Consider the following 24867-nt stretch of genomic DNA (forward strand, 5'->3'; position numbering starts at 1 on the left):
CAAATATATCCATCTGAAAATGAGCTGATCAGATTTTGTCCACTTTATGGTGTCATAACGATTTTTTTGGCTTGTGTTATCATTACCCAATAATCAACCAAGGTAACACCCCCCACCTTATCATCTGAATCTCCTCCTAGATCACCATTGTGTTCTTTTTAACCAAATATCTCGCAGATGGGCGTGGGGAGTGGTTCCTTATTTTCATCTAAAGTAACAGACAGAGAATCAGCACTTTTGAAACAGGGCTGAAACAGAGGGGATTATGGGATGCTACAATGCACGATCTGTTTGGTATTTCAAGCCAAACACTTCAGAGACATGTTTGTATATATCGGAGACCTATACTGTAATATATTGATGAAAAACGGTATAATAGGGGATCTTTAAAACAAAACTCATACATTGCTAATTATTGTATTTCTACAGCATACAGTACCTTGCGTAAGCCAGGAATAGCTCCATCACTGCTAAGCCTCGCCCAGCCAACCAACATCCTGCACCAGGCGGCAAGCTAATGGGCTGGTGGTGTGCACGACAGGAGCAGGCGTTCCTAATGACCCGTAACTGAGCAGCACTGGGCTGTACAGTAAGAGCACTCAGGAGCCTCGTGAAATCTAACCCCAATCTCATTTTGTAGCAGTGTTCTCTTTCTCTATAACATGGCGTTACTGGTGGGTGTGAATAATAGAGGAGCAAGACAAGCTTTGTGAGCGCAGTCTGACATCAGTGGTCCTCTCACTCCACCCAAACAGTTTTAGTACATTTGTTACAGAATCCCCCAATGTCTGCTATTGACCCACTAGCATTGTTGACCAGCTAAGAAAATCGTCTTTGGCTTTAAGGTTTTCAATCTAGCACACAATCATTCAAGTCTTTTTTGGCAGCTTCTTTAAAGTCACTCCTACATGCATGCAGAAGAGCTGAGCTGGTCTATTGTTGAGGGAGGGAGAGCAAGAGAGATTGTGCCGATGCTTCACAGCCCCTAATCCTATTGGATGCTAGGCCTGCTGTTTGTTTCCCTGTGTTGGCCCTATCAGTCACACTTAGATGAAGCCTGAGGGAAAGTAATATGGGTAGATTAGGCCTGAGTGGCAGGGGGAAGTTGCCAGGGCAGATGGGAGACTGCAGAGTAATACTGTGTGAAGTTCCACAGCCAGGGGTTCAGTTCGCCGTGGATGGGTGTGTAATGGTAATGAAGAGAGATGAGATGAATCTGATACTCAGAGGATGGAAATGTCTCACTCACACTCACACACACTCACACACACAATGCTCTCAAGAATGGCCCTATGGATTATGCGCTGAAACGCTTGCTCGCGATAAACACCATTCGACACCGTGCTATTTCTGCAGTGTCTCCACTTTTAAATGTTTCAAGAGAGATTGAAACTTAGAAGAATGGTACCCACTGATATTCAGTGTGAAGGGAATGTGCTGACACGTTACATCAGACGTTCTGGAATCATGGATGCCTTGAAATAATTTCTGTGATGGGCTTCATATGCGGTATCAGTGGGTAATGTTCTCTGGTAAGCACTGAATAAGGACTTGATGTAAAGGGAAATACGGCGGAATTTTAAAATGTCTGCAACGGATGCAGGCTCTTATGGGACAACAGTGTCAATGGGTTGATACAGTGTGGCTATTAAGCATACCAGACACTTTTAATGTATGGCTAGCCCACAAAATGTGCTATGGCTTTAACATATTCAGTGATGGATGTCACATTAAGTGAGAGAGTGCATTTTAGTCTCTTTGCAAATAAATAAAATATAGACGCAATCTATTTTTAAAGCATTTTATACTGAGTGCCTGAATAAGCTGTAATAAAATCAATAAGTGGACCTTTGACAATGCTTGTTATCGTATCAGTAGCCAAGCAAATACATCCAGTGCTTTGTCAAAACAGATGTTTGGAAGCCCAGTGAGCAACATAATGAGAAATAAGAGAAAACATTGAAATGATTTGCAGTCTGTTTTCATACACTAGCCCGGAAGCTAATGAGCCCTGAGTGTCTTACAATGTCTAGGAGATACATTAATGGAGGGGTTGAGTTGCACTTTTATTCAAATGACTGTAAAAGCCATCAATAATACTCTTTAGTTGGTTGCAAGGTGCAGATTAGTACTTTCCCCGTGACTTCAAACATATCCCTCTACATGATAAAACGGCTCCTAGGTATCAGAAAATAGCTCCTTTCTCTTATTCTACCTACTAATGATGATTTATGGCAGGCGGTTTCAAATCAAAGATTATTTACATAACGCAACGGGTAGCCTGCCACCAGTGGAGGGAGAGCGTGAGAAAGCGAAGGAGGAAGGGTTATTAAGAGCTTTGAGCTTCTTCAGCGGGCATGACGCCCCATTAATATGCACACACATGTGCTTGTGTGAAATCATTTTGGGCAGATGATCTGTCAGATTCATGAAGCAAAGCAACTGTGCACATGATATAATAGTGATTAATAGATTCAAACTCAGTGCCTCCAACTGTAAAAGTCAGAGGGAGTTACCATTTTGAAAAAAATAAACAAGACAATCTGTTTATCAAGTACGCTTACAGCTAACCCTATTGACCCATGTTATCATTTGGTTCCAAGACATCGTGCCTCTTAAAAAACAGCAACTGGTCAAGACAAAAGGATAGTCATCAAAATCTAATTTCACCTCTCCTTTTCAAGACCCACAAAGCAGGGGAACATTCCAAAGCCCGGAGCTTGGAAAATCAATCCGCAACGTTAGCATGAGTTCCACACAGTCTTCTTGTGTGGCAGACCATCTTGCTAGGCCCAGGTTAGCTTTAATCATCACTGATCCCTCTCTGCTATTCAGAAGCTCACAGCTCCTTCTCCTGCCTTGAAACCCTTTGATATGGATAGGTGTGAAACCGGCTCTCATTGCTGATCCCTACCACCACCAGGCTCACCATCCCAATAATTCTGTTTGCAGTCTCCGGTTTGTGAATGTATTACTTTGCTTTGCCTCTCTAAATTGCCGTCTGAGTGGCTTTCTCTCTCTTTACAAAAAAAGCTCCCATCAAATCAAACGGAAATCTAATATTGAAGGCAAATGGGAATGGATAGTGGGTGACCTATGATTCACAATAAATTGTGCAGGTGATGATTTGACTTTTGCACAGATGAGTCCATAGCTAGCCCAAACCTGCTCCAGTGGGATTCTGAGGATCTAAAGCAAGTCTGGCACCCTCCAGGCCAGGACGACTGCCTTCAGGACAAGAGCGATATGACACAGGTCCAAGGTCAGATTTCAAAATCAAGCAGCAAGAAGAAATGTTCCTGATGGGTAAATAATGAAACAATACCCTGTCTCGACTCCTCTACCCTTTCCCTACCCTTTATCCAGCAGATCTGACCCCTGTGTGACTGTATGTTGCGATTACATGCTTCATGGCTTACCAGCACTTAAGATTTTACCAGTACAACAGGAGGTTGCGTGATAAAAGCAGCCGCATAGGAGACACATTGAGGGGACTATGAATACTTATGTAGGTATGTTTCACTCTGTCAGACTGGCAAAGTATCACATGTGGTATTTACATTAAATGTTCACTCTCTAGACTGTTCTCCTCACCCTAAGCATAATACTTTAGCTGTGCTGCCATTTTGCACGTTAATAACACCTTGCCTCAATCCTTTTTTTCTCTAATCTTTTCCATCTCTGTATTCCTCACCACCTTGCCCCGTCTAGACAGTCACTGTAGAGGCCATATCACTGATCGATGAATCGCCCAGGGAAACACATGCAGCACAGCTGGGCAGTGGCGTTTACCTTGCAGCCACAAATACGCAAACAAACACAGACACGTACAAAGATTGTGACGTTACATAGCCGCTGACTGAGTCTACATACAGTGTTATAGATGAATGTCGTCCCTACTGGCATCCCTGCTTACCAATCAATGAACCACATGCAAAGTGTACTCCTGTGATGTTATTATTGTATGTGAGCCATCCCCGTCTGGAATTTCAAGGAAAAGGGCATCTATGAATTACTTATAGTGTTGTTGCAGCAGACATGCCCACGCTAAGCATTCTCACTCTTAACCCATCCCTTTCCAATCGGCCGGGTTTTACGAAAACATCGCTGACCTCGGACAAACTGAATCCCACACACCATTTTGATTCTGTGTGCAGGGCATGTTGGCATTCAATTACATGGGAACAGAAATGTTGTTTAAATATTTCATCAGCTGAGAAACTGAGGGACTAGTGTCAGCTGTAGTACATGGGCACAATTCTTTGAGAGCTAAGACATGTTTCTTTGTGCGTGAAGTAGTGGATGAATGAAGAATGTAAGAGGAAGGGCAGAGATGGATAGATGGAGTAGCGAAATGTGACAAGACAATAGAAAATGGGAAAACTGAGCAAGGGAAGACGGAACATAAAAAGAAAGAGTGAGTCAATATGTTATTGAAATTGCCTTATGTAAAACGATGTTTTGGCTTAGCCACATCTGTGAAATATTTTGTAAAAGGGGGGCATAGATGGATCTACTGAGTATTGCATGAACTCGCTGAACAATTGGCAAACACAATCTTGTCCCTATTTAAAGAGGAATGTGCTGTATAGCAGTTCAACCAATGGAGAGAAAATACATCCAAGACCAAGGACTTGCTCAAGGTCGTAACTTTCTTTCCTTTCCTCACGACTCCCTTTTTTCTTGAATCAGTTATATTCCTCACACGTTTGCATAGGTTATAGAAGCACCAGATAATAAATTATTTCGAAGGAGTCAGCCTTATTTTTTACAAAACAAGTTTGAAATGAGACATCAATTTAAATGGTGCTGATACGCTTTGTAAATAGTAACAATGCGTTGTCGTATTTACTTGATTTTATAGTCATTTTTTTTTTACTGCACCAAGGTTTGGCTGTTATACATAACACACAGTAAAAGACTGATTTGAAATGAAATTGAAAATTGGTAATAGTATGGATTCAGTTTCGGTGACAGAGGAAATTACTTTATTTGTATACACTTTTATCAGGTAATTCACAGTGCCTATGATTAAATAATTAGATTGTGCCTTGAAACTGAGAACAAAACTGCCTAATTCAGATCAGGTAACCTTCACACCTCTCCACTATTGCATATTATGTGAACATATTTTTCCTTAGTGCTTTTGCCAGGAGAAAAAAAAAGCCATAATTAATAATTGCCTTGACTCTCTGCTTTGAAAAACCTGTTGAGAATGTTAAAGCAACTGAAGAGCCAGCCGAGCCTTACAACTCTTGTTCAGTGTGCAGCCTAGATTCCCTCCTCCTGAGATCGGTGTCTCCCTGGCGACGGTCTGGTCCAATTCAACCACTGCCTGTAAAATCCCAGTTCCTGGAGCACCAGCCTCTAAAGCATTCATCATTCCCTCACTTCCCTCTAGGTGCAAGCTCTGCCACATCTTGGGGTTTGTCATAAGTATTTTCCCTTAGCCCTATTGGAAGATTTTATAGAGTGACCCGCATAACCACCCCTGGCTCAAGGAGCAGTGTTAGGTAATGGAGGGATTTCTAATCACATTTCTATTTTTCTCTCTGGTCTCTCACTTACTTGCTATAGGTCAAGAGTTATCTGCTTTCTTCGTGTAAAGCCCAGCTTACATACAGTAGACTCACCTCCCATGTCTCTAAGTATACATATATCCATCCATTGCCTTTGTATAACACAGTGTTACAGCGTAGGGACAAGCTATTGCTATCCTTGAACAAGTTAGAAGATGATTACTCACAGCTAGAATGGCGGAAATGTTTAAATGTGCTGTTTCTAACATCACTAAAAGCTTTCAACATTTTGCTCATGGTACTCAAATAATCATATCCCAGCCTGGTAATGTGCATGACTGGCTTCACATGAGGTTGGGGTTGAGGGTAATATTCTATCTTTGATTCATCCCTGTAAAAGCCTGAGCTCACTCAATAATTTGTTGCCATTTCGCACCGGGCCGTTCTGCTTTACCTACACAGAATAAAATCAAGCAGGGCTTTGGATCAGCCAACAGTGACAAATGCGAAGTATTCCACAGTTCTTACACAACGCTCTTCACAGCCAGAGGGCTATTTATTGCTAAATAAAGATCAATACAGAACAAGACATCCATGCAGATACAAGTACTCAGGGACATTTTCTAATTAGTTCTGCACATTTCTGTTTATGTGATTGATCAAACAGACATGGTCTTTTTGCACAAGAAAAGATTCACATGTAGTCCCTGAGGAAAAATATATGGCAGTAGAGAAAGCTGAAAGTAGTTACAATTATAGAAGACACATTTATAGGTGTATCTCTTCTCTGTTTCTGCTGACAATGTGTTCTCAGTGTTGGACTTTATCACCACTCCTCTGGGAAAGTCCAGCTAATTAATTGCTTTTCACATTCTGTTTGCATTTTCAATTGTACTGTTTGTGTGTTGTACACACTGTTAATCCCTTCCTTTGGTTGTCTTTATCAAGGTAAACTCCAACATTTAAATGGCCTGCTTGGTGACACACACCAAAACAAACTCCACACTCTCCAGTCTTCCACTTGTTCTTTGTTTCTCTGTGCGATTGTGACCTCTGTTGCAGCTATCCATGAAAACAAACATCCTACTGATAAAAGGGAATACAACACCAAAGGTTTTGCAGCCGAAGATCCGTCTGCTGCTTTTGTTGATGTCAGCCTTTACTCAGCTAAGCCAGAAAGCCAAAGTTGGCATATCGGTGCTCTTTGGGACACAATTCTGACTTGAACAGGTGCTGGTTTGTCCCTGGCACTGATATTGCCCAACAACACTGCAGCAAGGGCATCTCAAAACCATTTAAGGGATGTGTCCTGATGTCCTCCAAGGTCTAGTATGGGATACTGTCAGAGTTAAAATAAATTACACACGCACAAAAACTGTCAGTGGCAGTGTAGCCACCATTTTCTCTGAATATAAAACAATTTACAATCTTGTCCTTGGTGGAAATTCAGGGACTATCTCTTATCTGTTGTCTTGTGTTTTTTCTATTAAAATTGGCCAGTGTGACATGGAACCGGGAGCTGTTAGCTAGAAGTGTGTGGAGTAGCTGTTCGTGTGTTTGTGCATACCGATTTTAGAGATATTAAAATAAAGAGTGGCTTGGTTAATCACCCTTTATCAAACGCTCCAATCAGCTTCCTCGCAGTCCCCCTCACCGATCAGGCTGACACAGCCACAGAGCCGCTCTAATAACATTGCTAATCACAACAGAATTAAATCTGCAAGGCCACAGCTATTGGAAGGATCCCTTAGGAACTGCAGCTAAAAAACCTGGAACCTGACAATTTACAAGGACAGTCAAAACTAATTGAATACAAGCCTATCAAGCACTAGCCGAGAAAGTGCTTAAGGAGACAAAGCAATGTTAAACATTAAAACAACTGTTTTAGAAGTTTTGCATATGAGTAAAACCATTGAACTTTAAATCCTAAAAAGTCCCAAATATCGAAGCTATTTGGTCCCCATTGTAGTGTGAATAAAATGACTGGTACATTCAGCTATTGTGTGAGTAAAAGAGAGAGAGAGAAAGACAAAGCAAGATGATAAGAACTTCTAAGGCTTTTACTTAGAGCTGAGTAAACCACAAACAGGGTCCAAAGGAGCTGGTATTTGACCTCTGTCAATACTGGGTAACACACATACACATACACACACATCGGGTTTGAAGTTTCATAATCAATATTTTTCTCTTTCTTTTTACAATCACTCACCTGCTTTCTTTCTCTACATCGTATTCTCATTGTGTATCCATTAGTGGGAATCTCTCCGTTTAGAGTTGTGGAATATTCAGCAAACAGACCACAGAGGGCTAAGTGGGATCTGACAGAATTGGGTCGATACAAAGAGAATACAGTTAGTTGTCACTGTAATCTAGACTAGATTGTTCTGATAAGCTCGTTAGGATCTTTTAAAATTCACATAGGAAGGACCCGTTTTCTAGCTTGATAACTTGAACACGTTTTTGTTCCCAAAGGATGTGTTGACTGAGAAGACGTGCACATGCCAACTACAGTAGATTGCCAAAGATAGCCTCTGTTGTGGAGGTAATTTCACCATCCACTTGCAAAGTGTCATCATACAGAGGACATGATGCATTTCACTGGAACACAGCAGATGACATAAGTCGCTAAATTGCATTACATTACATTACTCAATATATATATTTTTTAAAACTGTCTAAAACCTGAAAATCTAAATGTGCACTACTTCACGCATGGTTTCGACCTATTCTGCAACAGAAGACAATTAGTTGAAATGAGATTGATTCACATATGACCTGTTAACGTAAAGCTTCACTTGGTAGATTCATTAGCACATCAGTAGATATAAAGTTAACAGCTTGGACAGCAACTCAGCTGTTTTTTTCCTTTTCAATAGTCTCTCAAAGATGCTAAATGAAACAGTTTTCATGATAGATATTAATGAGCTGTCCTGGAAAAGAAGGCCCATGGCAACTTAGCAACAAAATTACTTTTTAACATGTAGGCTTTTACTCACAAGCAGTGGGAAATAGGCTTCCAAGCAGGTCCACTGAGTCCAATAAAATAAACAACACTAAAAGCCACTTGATGAAACAGTGACAGTTTTATTTGCTGACAGGCAACATAAATCAGTTAAGCACACAACAGAACACAAAAGGCACCTAAAACACAAACACATTAGGTTGCTGTCAATATGCCCAGGAAAAGTCACATGTGCAATTTGTTGTTTCATGAAGCAGCTTTCAATCTCCAGTTCTATTAAATTCAGCATGAAGGCTGCAGTCATGTAGCGCTCTGCTGAAGTGTTTCCTTACCCAGTGGTGCAGAATTAGTGTGCATGACACAGGCAGGGAATTAAAAAAAAGAAATACTTCCAAGAAGCGCTGCCTGGTGAGTCAAGTAGAACTGCAGAGCTGCACAACCTCAACACTGACATTCAATCAGCACTGAGGGGGCGTTTGGGTGAGAATAAGCCGCCTGACTGACAGTGCTAAAAGGGGTCAAGAAGTCCAAGGTTATTGATCAATAAATGTGAGCAAGTATACACATGATACATGCCCCGACATCCACACAAAGACACTCTAAATTGAGGTGTATTTCATGCAGTTTCTTTCTTATGAGAAATCACTAGGCCCTCCACCATCTTCACTCCCTCCCTCACTCATTTCATTAAGGAGATCGAAAATAATAATGGGGAGACACTCTGCTCTTTGAACACAACCTGCTCCTTATTGTGTGTTTAAGACATCAGATTTATGATGGGGTTATGCTGTCTTTGAAAACATTTAGCCATCCTCCTCTCGACATTATTGCATGTGTCTGTCATTTTTCTGATGCCTTCTCTCAGCATACCTCAACAACAAAGAAGGACTCCCTTATTCAGAGGCTGCCAGGCAAAAAAGACTGACAGAGAAGATGGTGCTGTTAATGCTGGAAAAGAGATGGGTTGAGAACATATGTAGTCAAGAGAGGGGAAATCTGATCAAATGAGCTAATCCCCATGTTAAGTGCTAATGATTTGCCCGGAGGAGAAGCCTGTATCGTCCCACTGGATGTTTGTAAGATGGAAGCTGGGGTGAGAGCTCAAATGAGCTTGGTCCATTACGGTTATTTGCTTCTACTAAAACTTCCAAGTTTTATATTACCATCAATCATTTCCAAAAAATACTAGAGGCTTTTTGACTGTTTTAGCTTCCGGACAGTAATTGGGTTTATTTCTGTTCTATTAAAATCAGCCTGCAGACTCGCTAATTTGAGATCTCCCATGTCTTCAGTGTAGGATTCATCACAATGTACTTGTTACCTTTTTCTTCATCTGTATCTAAGTGTTAGAGAAAAGAATTTTTTTTTACTTTTCAGACAAAAATAATGCTGTTTTCAGGCAGTGTAATCTAAAAGACAAACGGCAAGCAAACACCGACATTGTGAGAATTGCTCTGTGGCTTTAGAAAGGTTCAAACAGTTGAACGCTTTCCTTCTTGCCTTCGACTGGAGTGCAAGGCAGATGTTACTTTGGAAACTGTCTTTAAAGGAAAAGACAGCATAAACCATATTAGTTAATGCACAAAAACTTAATATTTTTAAATATAAAGTAACAAATCTATATAGCAACCTTATTGATAATGACACTTGTGCGATAAAAGGATATTGTCATTGAGCCAAACGAAGTAGGAAGTTGGGGTGGATGTTGGACTTTGTTGGGGGCTGCCCCTTGCTTTACGCTTCCCAACTTTTTTTTTTATTAACCGAGCCCCTTCTACTTGCATAACAAAAGCCCTGTATACTCCTTATGCTAACCAGCAGTGATTTGTAATTGTTTTGGGAGGCAATAACGCTTGTATACATTTTTCTGATTATAAATTAATGTACAAACAATGCATTATTAATTTAATTAGGAAGACTCTTTTGTAAAGTTGCTGCCTACTACCATGGAAGGCCTAATGAAATCTAGCGGCTTGCCTCATTCGTAGGAGATCTAAGACAAAGGCTTCAGAAAAAGCAGTTTTATGTTTTTAAACATGGAAAATATAACAATTCCATTTGGGGACCAACATGAACCTTTTTTCTTAATTTAATAAGGTCTGCCTGCAAATAGCTCACTTTCTTTGGGCCCAATTACTGTCTGTTTATTGTACAAGGCATTCCCGATTGATGTGTAGGCGATCAGCGACAGCAGGCGATCCATGATTCATAGCCATTCTTTCTTTGAAAACCATCATGTATACTCTACATGTACGTTAATGAGTCATGGCTGTAATCAGGTCAATTAATAATTAATATTTAATATTCATGCTTGCCTGCACATGATGCGTGCATCAAGCACACAAGATGGAGTGGGTCCTAATGCATAATTTGCCTTACAATAGATTGATGAAAGGATGTAATGAGTGCTGCTGATTGCTAGGACTTTAGCCAGTTTTTTTCCGTGGGGCCCTACAAAGCTGATTTTTGATTGATTTAAAGTGCACCTATCATGCTATTTTTAGGCAATAGCATAGGTCTCAGATATATAAAAATATATAAAAGACATGTCTATGGAGTGTTTTTCTCAAAATACCAAACAGATCACCCATTCTAGCCATGCCTCATATCCCTCTATTTCACTTCCTGTTTCAAAAGTGCTGGTTTCGGGTATAAAGCTTTAAGAAAATAAAAATTTATAAAAAATATAAAAGGAGGGGGCTGAGCTCATGCTCTAAACTAAATACTGCCGTGATGAAACGCCATATCATGGATTATCAAGGATTATTTCTGAAACAGTATGGAGCTCAAAGGCTTTCTCTCTTGCCAGTTATACCACAAGGTGAGTTCCTTTTTGTTTCCTGCTTCTTCACAGACATGCTCTCCATTACAGGTTAGCTCTGAGTGTTAGCAATGCTAATGTAAACACAGACCATATTACGTCCAAAACAGTCGGGCATTGCTTCTGATAGGAACTTTCTGATCGGGCCGTGGGTCCACATTTCAGATATTACGTCATATCGGACGCAAATCTAGATTAGCTCCGTTGTAACCCAATTTTTTGAGATTTGGGTACGGAGGAAAACAGAGAGGGTTTTATTTTCTGACGCAGCGTGAGTTCCCTGACACACCGGGGACACATTTATGTATAAAAGACATCAAAAAGTGCATTTTGCATTATAGGTTCCCTTTAAGTGGAGAATACATATATATATATATGTTTTTATTTATGTTTTGATTCTTTTGTTATAGTGGCAGAGATGTGCTTATTTTTAAGATTAAACAATATCTTCAATAGTCTATGGCTCTACTAGTTCTGGTTTTACTTTTAATCTCATTATAATCTAACTGCCTACTTATTTTAACCCTTGAGCATTTGATCTAATTCCACTCAAATCCATACTCTCTTGCTGCATGCTGTGCTATAAGGGCATAAGATTCACACATTAGCAACATAGTGGAGCTCCCTTGAGCCGACCGTCAGGGGAGTCAGAGCACTGAACACTTCCTGGTCCCAGCATCACCTCCAGCTGTTTATATTACTGATGGATATCATTCTACTCTTCACTCATTATACTTTCCCCTTATTCCCGGGAGATACTCAGCTGACTGTCAATTCCTGAAGGGGGCCCCGTCCAATGATTCAATAGGATAGGACCTCTGTAACAATAATCAACACACTGTCTCTTGAGACCTGCTCACAAACCAGAACGCACACATGCACATGCAGGGACACGCCAGAAAGCACACAACCTCACACACACTCTCTTCCTCCACCCTGCTGTGGAGCGGGGACCGGCACCATTTCTGCCTCATCTCTTCCCCACTCTGCCCTTTGCTCCTCTCATTTTCCACCTGTCTCCGATCCTCTGCCTCTTTTACATTTCAATCCACCGCCTGTTCCATCCTGACAGGGGAGTGAGCAGAGAGAGCGGGAAAGAGGGAGTTGTCCCCTTTGGGTAGCTAAGCGATTACCGTTTGAAAGATCCAATCCCTTGCATCATACCTCTCACAACCTCCTCTGCTCTCACATTACTCGCTGGGAACCCGTTTCTACCTCCTCTGCGCGTCTGGCGCCTCCACTCATCTTTTCTCCATCTCTCCTTATCCGTTTATTCCTACTTCATTTATGACTCCCCTTGTTGTTTGTCTCTAATCCCACCCACAAGTAAACCATTTAATTCACCCTCATGGGATTCTATGCTCGTGTTGCCATTATCCCATGAGTATTTACATGCCACATTGATATACATTGCAAACTGTAATCGGGTATTTCAAACTGACGAGAGGTAGGATACAACAACAAAAACAGCACTTTTTTAGAATGAATCAAGTAGTAAGCATTCAAGAAATATAAATATATATTTGCATTTTCTGCCTATGTGTATTTGTAATCCAAGTATATCCATGTGTGTGTTAGCATATGCTGTGAGCTGCTTCAGGAGCCATTTTTGTCTGCTTTATCTGGCTGAGTGGAGTGCTGGTGCTCCGACAGTAGAGCCAGAGCCCACTGCCCACTGCTTAAGTGGAAGAGGACTAATCCCTCTGCTCAAAGCCCACTCCAGTAAACACCACTTCTCCAAAGCCACCCATGCACACCCATCCTGTCCACAATCCCAAACACTCTGTGTAGGTTATGTGCAACCTGGGGTTCCGTCATCGAGGGGGGAATTATTGAGGGCGCTTGATCTCATATCAAATAATTACCAGTACCGCTTTTCATTAGAAGTTGAGGGGAAAGAGCTTTCTGCCCATGACAGAACTCCAAAGTTACTTGGCTCCTTGAATCCTTTAGCAAGGTAGAGCTTTCTCATATGCACTTTCCTACATTAATACACCGATCTGCCGCATGCATTACCCTTCATCTGCATGATAAAGGTAGGAGATATTGTCATGGAAAATCATGTAACAACTGGAGTTAGAACCTCTGAAATCTGAACCTTTCTAACAGCTGGAGGGGGAACAATACTGCAACTGAAACGTTCTTAAATGGGGTTTTTACTTAATCCTGCGGGGAATCTTTAACCAGATTGTATTTTTCAATTGAGAATAATACCTCCCAGCTGGGTGCCTTCAGGATATGATTAATTCTAATGGAAAAAGATTACATCTTGAATTAAAAAGATGTGCTCAGCACTGACCAATGCAGTAATATACCAGTTTTCTAATGGTTTATGGTTTTGTGTTGCCACTTTTCTTAGCCCTCTGTTGTGCACTACAGAGACTGTTTGATAAGAACAGCAGTTTATGAGAGCTTTCTTGCCCCAGCAGTGCTACTGAAGGCCGTTATCGGCTTACCTTGCTGCTGTGAAACAAGGTATTTAACAGGAGAAGGTCAGATGCAAAATAGAGATCTGCCATATGGCGTGACGAGCCTTTGATGAGGGAATTCATCAAAATCACTGCCGTATCTGACAACCTTGTGATTTTTACCGTAACACTTCCTTAAGCCATTTTGGGTACATTTTGAAGGTGGGTGGGTGGTTGAAGGGACAGGGTGGCAGATTGAAATTCATTAAAGTGAGCTTTGCATACATGCTGCACTCTGCTCTACATGGATGGTTGGCTCGCAACCCAATCAAGTCCGGTAACAATTGACCCCCATCAGCCATTCCTCTGCGAGTCAGGAACAATGCATTAGTTCAGGTTGGCCTTGCTTTTTGATAGATTTTTTGTTGTGGAGCACTTGTACTTTCACCAAAAAGCATGCACATGTGCACCTCTCTGGTGTTATTTCACCATGCAAAAGCAGGTGTCAAATGAGGATATTCAAAATCATTCTTCCTATTACCAATTATGGATTCAATTATTTATTCAAGTGAGAAATACACTTTAGCTGTAAGGTGTTATTTTTAGTCTGATCTGATATTTAACTTGAGAACATCCACTATATTCCAAAAGTCAATGAAAATCTATATGCAGCTAAGAAATAGCCCATTGAGTCCTGTTTATTCCATGTGTCTACAAACAGAATTAGGGTTCACTAAAAGTGGTTGAATTAGGGATGCTCAAAGTTCAAGTCTGCTTAAATCTCTAAAGAGGACACTGGGGAAACTGTGGATCGAAGTTAGAATAATCGTTGTGACACACATGCTGACAAAGTAGGGCATTACATTCCACAGCAGTCTGAGTTGACAAGGAAAAATTAGAAGATTGAACGATATCAGAGCTGGATCTGTTGAGTCAGGAAGAGACGGGTCGAGTCAGGATGTGTCTACAGGTTCCATTAGCACCTGCTAGACCCTTCCACTCTGACTGCTCATCAATCTTTCAGGACTTAGAAGGCAAGGTGGCTCTAGAGCTGGGTCACTGCCAGATGTAGCACAGCCAGATTCTGAGCACAAACAAGCGCAGACAACCTGCACCGGCTGGTTGGGCTTGACTGGTCCGCTACGGTCTGGTGGATGGGCTGCACAGCAACAAAACTGCCCAGCATGAACCAAAATGTTGGTGCCACAGTCGATGGATGCATGTGTGTTGGATGCTCCAGTCAGGTTGGGAGCTGAGAACACTGAGCATGTTGGGAGAATGTGCCTCTCTTTGCTAGTGACATCATATTGATACTTATTTTACTCATCAAACATAATTCACACCAACCCTGAGGCCCTCTCCCACCGCTGTTGCTGCTACACAAAACAATGTTACAGAGCGCCTTCCTTTTTCTTCAACGTCCCACAAAAGCAGGAATGTTATTTTCTGTCAGAAATCTGTTATAGGTGTAACCCTCCAATGTAACTGTCAAGAAAAAAGTAATGAGCATCCATTTCTATTCGTCATACCTGCACATGCACATACATTAAATCTCCAGCTCCGGCTGCCAAGCACATATTTTACTACGCAGCAGGAGCAGACACCCTCTTTGTGGCTGATTCTGTTTGTTTCGCCTGTTTGATGAAGTTGAGTGTCCCCAGGGCACAGTCAGGATGTTGTGGGCAGCCACAGAGAATAAACAATCTGAGGAGTGCTTTTAAGGTTCAAAAAAGTTAGCATTTCATAAAGAAATAGTCTCTAGCATGCAGAGCACAGCTGTTTTGGTACAGTACAGTATGTCGATTTTCAAACAGGAGCTTTTAGCAGGAAATGTTTAGTTTTGGAAATCATTACGATGCATTGGGCATCATGATGATAATGTTCTCTCCGTTATTATGTTGATTTCTGTTAGTTTAAATGAGGATGGCATCCTAGAGTGCTATCAAGCCTTTGCATTTCAAAATGGCTTTAATTAACCTTTTAAGCGATTGCACTGGAGAACACATTGGAATCCATTGTTAATCCAATAATTATTGTCTGCCAGATGTACTTGACTTCGACCCGTCAGCCAGTTAATTCACTGCATGTGTTTTTTTGCGGCAGTCAATAATTATTCTGATTGAAATTGGCTTTGCTGTTTAAAAAGGGGAAACGTTTATAAGGTTGTACTAAGCACTCCAGTTAACATGCCAACACCAGGGCCCCAAGTATGTGAGATAACTTGATATTAAACACCCTCAACCACTTGTTGGTATTTCTACTGTACTAAATCAATTACAAATAATGTGTTACTATTATGCTAAATGTCCAAGACTTATAAGGTATTTAATTCTTACCTTCTCAAAACACAATAAGTAAGTACTGTGAACTTTAAAATGGTTAAGTCTTTTTAATAAATCAACAAAAAAACGATTTCTTAATGAAACTTTGCATTCCTATAAACTGATGCTGATAATGTTTGGGTTATGTTAGACATCTTGAAGCATAATGCTGTTTAAAATCCATTGTCATCACCATTCAAAGATACAGAGCATATCAACATACAGTATATTGTATTTAATCAAGTTTTATATATGTGTATTTCTTGGATCCTAAAATAAAGAGATTCTCGCAGGACAGCCCAGACAGCTCACCTGCTGTTTCAGTTTATTTATCTCTCTAGCATTAAATTAAAAAAGGCCAAAAAAGAAAAAAAAGATGAAATTCACTTTAAAGCCACAAATCACCAGCGTGCTGAAATGTGTAAGTCATGTTTGAGCTGTTGAAAGTGTCTCGTTTGCACACTAACCAGAATCTTAGGGTTAAGGAACAATGGGTCAGTGGTTCCATTTTGCTTTTCCTTAAGACAAAGCTTTGATTGCCTCACATATTGAACAACATGTCAAATGTCTTGGACATGCTTGAAATGTGTTGCGTGAAGTGAATTGATCTTATAGGCAAGTGATGAGCTCCAAACTCATCTGTCTGCATTCTTGACAGCATCATAAGAGCACTTTGCATCATGAGAGCGCTATTTTCTGTCAGTGAGACCAATACTTGAGCTTTATGTGCTATCTCAGAGCATTTTACCACTAGACAAAATTGTGTTGTTGTTCCTATACAGCTCTGACGTTCTCATGTATGTGTTTATGTAAAACTGACATCATGAAGGAAAATGATCCCTTTCAGTACATGAGCTGAGTGACAGGCAGCCAGGCATCTCTTTCCTCCTCTCACCATGCTGCGTCTCCTCCTCTCCATGAAACCCATCTGTTGCTAGAAGACCTTTTTATTGACTGTTTACTTCTCCTGGTTTGCTTTTGTGCCTCCATTTGGCCCAGAGTCATTCCAGCATTTCAATGACTTAGGCCCTTTAGAGTGCCTTCCGATTCAATTGGTCAAGTGCAAACCACCATGGTGTACCCACAGTATGTCTGGAAATGTTAAAACTTGGTTAACATTCTAACCAGCAACAGCCGAGGGAAATTTGAAAATCAGATTCCTTTTAAATTGGTTCATTTATCTTGTTTGAGGATAGCCAGCTGACACTCTGACACGGAGGAAAGACTTGAGTTGAGCATCAGCAAAGCATTTTAGGGCTTTGGTTCGTTCATTGGCTGAAAAATAAATGTGTCTATTTGTCATGTAGGAACAAGCAAAATATGTCTTGAGAACTGGTGGTAATGACAGAAGGCAACAAAACCAGAAAAGCACATTCCCCTTCTCATTAACAACAATGATCCCAAAATGATATAGGTTTCTTTCAAATTACAGCTCAGCTCCAAGCCAAAGACAGGTTAGAGTCAGAATTTGAATCCAAAAAAAGAAGAGATGTAAATCATGTGATAAAACTGAAGTTTTTTATGGGAGACAGTAAAGGTTGAAATGAACAACGATGACACGAACTGAGGAAAGTTAATGTGAAATTCTCTATCAGCGCAAATTCACTAATGAGAAGGGAGGAGGGATGGAAGGGAGCTGAGAAGGGTATGTGAGGGGTGTAGAAGGATCCTGAGCAGGATCAGGAAATGATAATAGTGAAGGAGTAAGGTTTTTGAATATAATGTGGGAAGTGAACAATTCGGAAAGATGACTCACACACCATTGCATGGCTTTGGAGGTCAATGTAAGCACTGCAACAAACAACTGTTTAATGATTTATCCGTTTAATCTGATGCAGATCATTAGGCAGAAGCCCCTGTACAACCAAAATAAGGCAGGCATAAAAAACATCAGTAAATATGTTTTCTTTAACAAAACAACACTACCCTCCCATCTGCAGCACTGGATACGTATTGGCAGCATGCTTGGATGTGTATAGTCAAAGGATTGGATCTAAGATGTTTCCTGCCAAAATCTGACTTTATAGTGCTGATTAATTATAACTCATGGTTATTTGTCAACTTCCCCTCTCCTCTTTCTTTCCCCTCTGTGTAAATAGTGAGAGGTGGTAGGGGTAAGCCACTAGTGATGGGCTGGTGATTGAATTTTCCTATTAACAGTGACTGATCAGGCCGGGTGTGTGGCAGCGGGCGGCAGGCTTTGAGGGAGAACCGGCCCAGCTGAGACACAGCTTCACTGCTGGAAAGTCACCAGCAGGACAGATACACATATGGAGGAATGTACGCTTTCCCGTAGAGCAGGATTTGTGTGTGGACAGTGGAGTGTGCTAATGCTGGGAGCCTGTCGCATAGGCTCCATTATAAATGAGCATGGCTCACTGGGGCAGCTGGACCAAGCATGGGGCAGCTGGGTAACTTGGAGAGCTGTGGAGAGCGGTTTGTTGGCCCAGCTGTGTTAGCTGAGGTGGTAAAATGGGTTGGGGTTGCATGATAGAGCATGTGTCCATACATATACAGGACTGTCTCAGAAAATTAGAATATTGTGATAAAGTTCTTAATTTTCTGTAATGCAATTAAAAAAACAAAAATGTCATACATTCTGGATTCATTACAAATCAACTGAAATATTGCAAGCCTTTTATTATTTTAATATTGCTGATTATGGCATACAGCTTAAGAAAACTCAAAAATCCTATCTCTAAATATTAGAATATCATGAAAAAGTATACTAGTAGGGTGTTCAACGAATCACTTGAATCGTCTAATTAACTCGAAACACCTGCAAGGGTTTCCTGAGCCTTGAAAAACACTCAGCTTGGTTCAGTAAACTAAATCACAAGTATGGGGAAGACTGCTGATCTGACTGCTGTCCAGAGGACCGTCATTGACACCCTCCATCAGGAGGGTAAGACACAAAAAGAAATTTCTCAAAGAGCAAGCTGTTCACAGAGTGCAGTTTCAAAGCACATCCACAAAAAGTCTGTTGGAAGGGGGAAATGTGGCAGGAAACGCTGCACAACCAAGAGAGATGACCGCAGCCTTAACAGCATTGTGAAGAAGAGTCGCTTCCAGAATTTGGGGGAGCTTCAAAGACAGTGGACTGAAGCTGGAGTCCAGGTATCAAAAGTCACTGTTCACAGACGTGTCCGGGAAATGGGCTACAATAGCCGTATTCCCATGGTCAAGCCACTTCTGAACTCAAGACAACGGAAGAGGCGTCTGACTTGGGCTAAGGAAAAGAAGCACTGGACAGTTGCACAGTGGTCCAAAGTCCTCTTTTCAGACGAAAGCAAGTTTTGTATTTCATTTGGAAGTCAAGGCGCCAGAGTCTGGAGAAAGGCTGGAGAGGAGCAAAATCCAAGTTGCTTGAAATCCAGTGTGAAGTTCCCACAGTCAGCGATGGTTTGGGGAGCCATGTCAGCTGCTGGTGTTGGTCCACTGTGTTTCATCAAGCCCAGAGTAAATGCAGCTGTGTACCAAGAGATTTTAGAGCACTACATGCTTCCGTCTGCTGAAAAGCTCTATGGAGATGAGGAATTCATTTTCCAGCATGATCTGGCACCTGCCCACAGTGCCAAAACCACCAGTAACTGGTGTACTGACCATGGCATTACTGTCCTCGATTGGCCTGCAAATTCCCCTGACCTGAACCCCATAGAGAATATGTGGGGTATTGTGAAGAAGAAGCTGAAAGACACCAGACCCAACAATGCTAATGAGCTAAAGGCCGCTATTGAAGCATCCTGGGCATCCATAACACCTCAGCAATGCCACAGGCTGATTGCCTCCATGCCACGCCGCATTGATGCAGTAATCCGTGCAAAAGGATTCCCAACCAAGTACTGAGTGCATTAATGGACATTTTCAAATGTTTGATTGTGTTTTGCTGTTATAAATCTTTTTTTTTTACTTGGTCTGAGGAACTATTCTAATTTTTTGAGATAGGATTTTTGAGTTTTCTTAAGCTGTATGCCATAATCAGCAATATTAAAATAATAAAAGGCTTGCAATATTTCAGTTGATTTGTAATGAATCCAGAATGTATGACATTTTTGTTTTTTTAATTGCATTACAGAAAATAAAGAACTTTATCACAATATTCTAATTTTCTGAGACAGTCCTGTATGTCCACTGCTGTCATGTATGCACATGCTTCTGCAAGGACGGAAGCTCCAGGTGCAGCTCATCTCAAACCCTTGATGTAGACAGGGGAATAAATATGTCTGGAACTGAAATGACACTTCACTGAAAAATGTATCATGCTCCACAGTAGAGGCAGAATACACAGACAGTACAGACAGACACAAAGCAAAACAGATGAAAAGAGTCATAAGGGAATGGGTTTCTCAAAACAACCTTAGGATGGCGCACATCAGATGTTTTCCTTCCTATACTTTAAAGCCTACACTGATAGTTTTATGGAAAGTCAATATGCGCTATTTAGTTTATTCTGATTGCTTCAAGGTTAACAAATGAAGCTTAGCGCAAGTTCAACCAGGAAGACCGTCTGTACTCTTCATGTATTTCTATTCCCATGCATTACTCTCCCTCCCCTCATAGTGACCGGGGGGCGTCACTCTTCAGCTTAACCAATCACTTCGCTATTCCCAAGAGCCTATCATAACGCTCTGTCAAACCTTTTAAATCTGCGCTTCCCCCTCTGTCAGCTGTCATTTCAGGTGACTCTACGCAACCCTCCTCCACCCCTTTTCACCTCCAGTCCCGCTGAATCCAGGGTCAAGCTAAACCACTCCTCTTCAGACCGACCCAACTATCCATCCACCACCACCAGTGTCTAGACCCCAGGGGGTTTCATCGGATCGGCTCTACCTTCCCGAATGATACTTCCTGCACAACGGGGCCTAATCGCCAAAATTACATTGCATTCATTCGTGCACCTGCGCAATAAATATGTATTATCAAAACCGTCTCTCCTGATTAAACTCATATGGAGTGTACTATGATGGTTTCAAAGCTCATTTCCAGGTAGCCCACGTGTTGTACAGCCATGTTTCTGCACTAGCCTGGGAATAACAAAAACTGGCTCTATAAAAGGGCTTTCTTGTTTGTTTGAATTCTGTGGGTTCTCCTGCACACTTGGAAAGAGAGGGTTCATCCCTAGTTTCCACTGGGTCCGTCTGCGTCGCGTTACGGCCGCGTTACGGCTGCACCGCGGCATTCGCAAAGATTGCGGCCACTCTAGTCAATGGGTTCTATTCCACCAGACGTGCCGCGTTACGGCTCAGAAGCCTCCCAGAAGCGTCTCGGCGCTGGCCTCCAATAGGATTCAAGTCCATTTTTCGACGCGACGCAAGGCGTTGCAGAGGCGTCGGGCAGGAAGTGGACCGGTCAGAACATCCGGCTCATCTCCAAAATAAACTAATTTTGCAGACCCTATCCCTCCGTAGTCTTTCAAGTAGGAGGAGAAATGCCAATGTTCTCCTCCGGTTTACACGCACTGTGTGTAAATTATATACAGTATATAGAATAATTATGATGCATTATGGTGCATTTTTTTACCACTAAAATACAGCCACACATTACAATTATTATTAACTTTTTCTGTACAAAGTAGCCTGTCCAGGAAATATGCCCAAATCAACAAAAACTGCGAGCCGGCAGGCGACGCAGACGGACCCGGTGGAATCTAGGGGAAGGTTACAATCTACAACCCAACTGCTAGATGCCTCTTAATCCTACACATTGACTACTCCAAACAAATAAATTATTCAGTTTACAATCTACACACAATATAACTAGGCCCACTATACACCCACAAACACTCACAGAGACACACACACACACACACACACACACACACACACACACACACACACACACACACACACACACACACACACACACACACACCACACACACACACACACACACACACACACACACACACACACACACACACACATTACAAGTGTAGCTCAGAACAGAGATGGAGGAGTTGTTGCACCATTTTCACATCCTGTCGTTTGTAAATGAATACTTTGGGATGTTTCGTCTTACCACGAGAAACCAAACGGCTTTTAACAAATCAATTAGCAGCGTCTCTCTGTGATCCAGCTCACTGAAGAGTGAAAGGGAGGGGAGAGAAAACCAGAGGCCTTGGAATAAGGCAGAGGACATGTGGAGGGAAGAAAAGAAGGATAGGCCTTTGTTTTTCTTTCTCTCTGCCTCACTCTAATTAGGCAGGCCAGCGTGAGCAGAATCCTAATGGCAGGATGCAGGGAGTAACAGATGTACAGAGTGGGAATTAAAAGCAGGAATGGGGGGGGGACCATGACACTAACCTGAGACTACACAATGAAGAAAGTTAGAAAGGGAAAGCATGGTTTATGCAAGATGCGATAAAAAGAAGGCATACTGTGTGTAAAATATATGGATGGAGTGGTTGGTGTGTGCCGTGTGAAAAGAAGAGAAAGACGGGGAAAGGGAAAACTGTGTAGATTGCATACAAATGGTAATTCAGCCTGACTGACTCACTGACTTATCTTAAAGGTGGGGTAGGTCATTTTGGAGAAACCAGCTCGAGTGCGCTAGAATTAGAAAATACACAGCCCGGAACAAATCTGCCACTTCCTTACAGAGCCCCTCCTCCAACACACACGAAGGCGCACATGACCATTGAGGGCACGAGATAAGTTTGTGCACAGGTTGAAAGCTGACAGGCAGGTAGGCCATCCAGTTATTTTAGCCGGGCCGGTTAAAATTATTAGTCATGCTTTTTACAGTACTAGGGCTTCCACAGATGAGATATATAAGATTATATCATTATTCATTGCTATCGGGATGTTAAGAGCATTCCATGGAATATAACAAAAAGTGTATCTCGAGCCGGTTTCTCACCTCAGTCGAAATGAGCATTGATAATGATTTTTTTTCTCATGTCATAAATGCGTAGGAGTATGTGTGTACATGTGTGTGTGGGGACTGTATACCAAAGAGAACAAAACTGCTCAAATAATGAAATAAATAAATAATGTTCTCTTTTGACTTATCTGTTTGTATCAAACAAGCAGTGATAAGTTAAATGTACCTTTTCACCTAAAGACAGAAATAAAATCAACTCCGTAATATTTATATTTAAAAATGTTAAGTGTAAAATAGTTTTGGTGCATCTGTAATTCAGCCTTTTTAACCGACAGAATGCTCCTACCCTAGTTAATATATCCCTTTCATATGAAGGCTTGGTTGCCATGCTTACATGTGATACTTTAATTCAGTACAACAGCAATAATTGATTTGAAGGCCATATTCCAGCAGCACATAAGAAAGGCTTGTCTAATGGGGCATTTCTGACTAAATCCTGCCTCTAAATGGAGGTTAGCAGGCCTTAACAGCGTTCTGGAAATGTCATAGAAGCCCCCCACTCTGAAGTAAAGCTTCATAGCCACTGTGGATAATCCAGCTGATTCAAGTTTTTTCAGGAGCTGTAATTACATTTCCAAACAATCAAGGCTCTATAACAGAGGGGGATTGGACACTGAGTGGAATTGAAGTTCAGAGGAGCGAAACCTTGATAATGAAGCTTATTCATTGAAAGCATAGCACGCCACCAAGCAGTGTCTCACTTTCACCATGTAGTCTCCAAATGACCTGACATAAAAAAGATTGATATACCGTGTTGTATGTGGCAGCAGCAGCAATAATCCAGTTTAATATGAAACCTGGTGCAGATCAAAAAGACGCAACACATGTTTTTTAATGAGGGAGGCAATTAGGCTGTGATTTTGAGAGTCCATGTGTTTGAGATTGTTAATTTCAATTACAGAATACATCAGTATCCACCTCAGCTCTCACTGTGCTCTGTGGAGAAATCTCTGAAGGTCCACTATATTAAGGCGCATGACTGTGTTGAGAATATTTAGGTGAGCTTCCAATCAAAACCAGCAGCACACAGTTATAGCAATTAGGAGGAAAGAATATAGATAGAGTAGCTTATGCTTTGAAGATAGAAAAACCCCCTTTGCATCTGACATTTTGTTTTTGAGAGCTGCACCGTTGGAATGCAGACCAAGTCATGGTCTCCATTTTTATATAAAGGGTAACATGAGGATATTGGTGTCTTGTAAGTGATAGATACATGGAAGATTTGTTCTAACACAGTTCACAGTTGAAGGATTGGTGCTGCAGTCATACTGGAAAAAAAGGCCTGAGGGCCAAGCACTCAATTTTCCAGGTGATCTATGTTCCAAACCTTCCCTACTGCCACAAGCGGCAGTTAGTGATAGCATACGGACATCTGAAATTGAGGCGGTTTAGACATTTGACTAGAAACCCCCCGATACAATATGACTGGCATAAGACCCAGCATAGACCTAGGCCAATCAGAGGGGGATTTTTTTATTTTTTGGGGGGGATTACCACACCTCAAAACAACTTGGAAGTGATGCATATTTGCTTGCTTTCTCACAACATGTAATTTGTAGTTTTGTAAAAGACTAAATACTGTGCACATACGTTTTGGGAGGTGTCTGCCTTATGACTTGGTCGCTGTAGACTTAAGACGAGAGCTGATTTGACTCATGTATCTTTGTGATACATTTGGACAAGAAGGAACTCTACAGAGTCAAATTTGGATTAAGCTGGGATCACTTTTTGCAGATAATGCCATCCTTCTGGCTGGCTGGACATTCTTCTTCAGTGCTGGCCCTTCTTCCAGCTGAGTGTGATGAGTAAGGATGAGCATTAGCACTCGAAAGTGTGAGGTTTTCTGGCTTTTCCATCACCTTGTGAGGGAATAACATGTCTTCCAAGTCTTACCCATGTGTGACAGTAAGAAGGATCATAGGATTAATGGTGGGTGTCAGCTGTACTTATTGCA

General features: G+C 41.4%; 1 protein-coding gene and 1 long non-coding RNA gene across 2 annotated transcripts in view; one reads left to right on the top strand and one right to left on the bottom strand.

Annotated features, from left to right (window-relative positions):
• The window catches only part of LOC307037674, a 36293-nt gene extending 15389 nt beyond the window's left edge, over window positions 1-20904 (top strand). The window contains exon 4 of the long non-coding RNA XR_013807754.1: window positions 20699-20904. This is a non-coding gene — a long non-coding RNA (uncharacterized lncRNA). The remainder of the gene's footprint in view (window positions 1-20698) is intronic.
• The window catches only part of rtn4rl1b (reticulon 4 receptor-like 1b), a 139154-nt gene that overhangs the window by 54838 nt on the left and 59449 nt on the right, over window positions 1-24867 (bottom strand). The gene's annotated exons all lie outside the window — the stretch shown is intronic.

Source organism: Notothenia rossii (genome assembly GCF_949606895.1).
Source record: "Notothenia rossii genome assembly, chromosome: 4".
Taxonomy (NCBI): domain Eukaryota; kingdom Metazoa; phylum Chordata; class Actinopteri; order Perciformes; family Nototheniidae; genus Notothenia; species Notothenia rossii.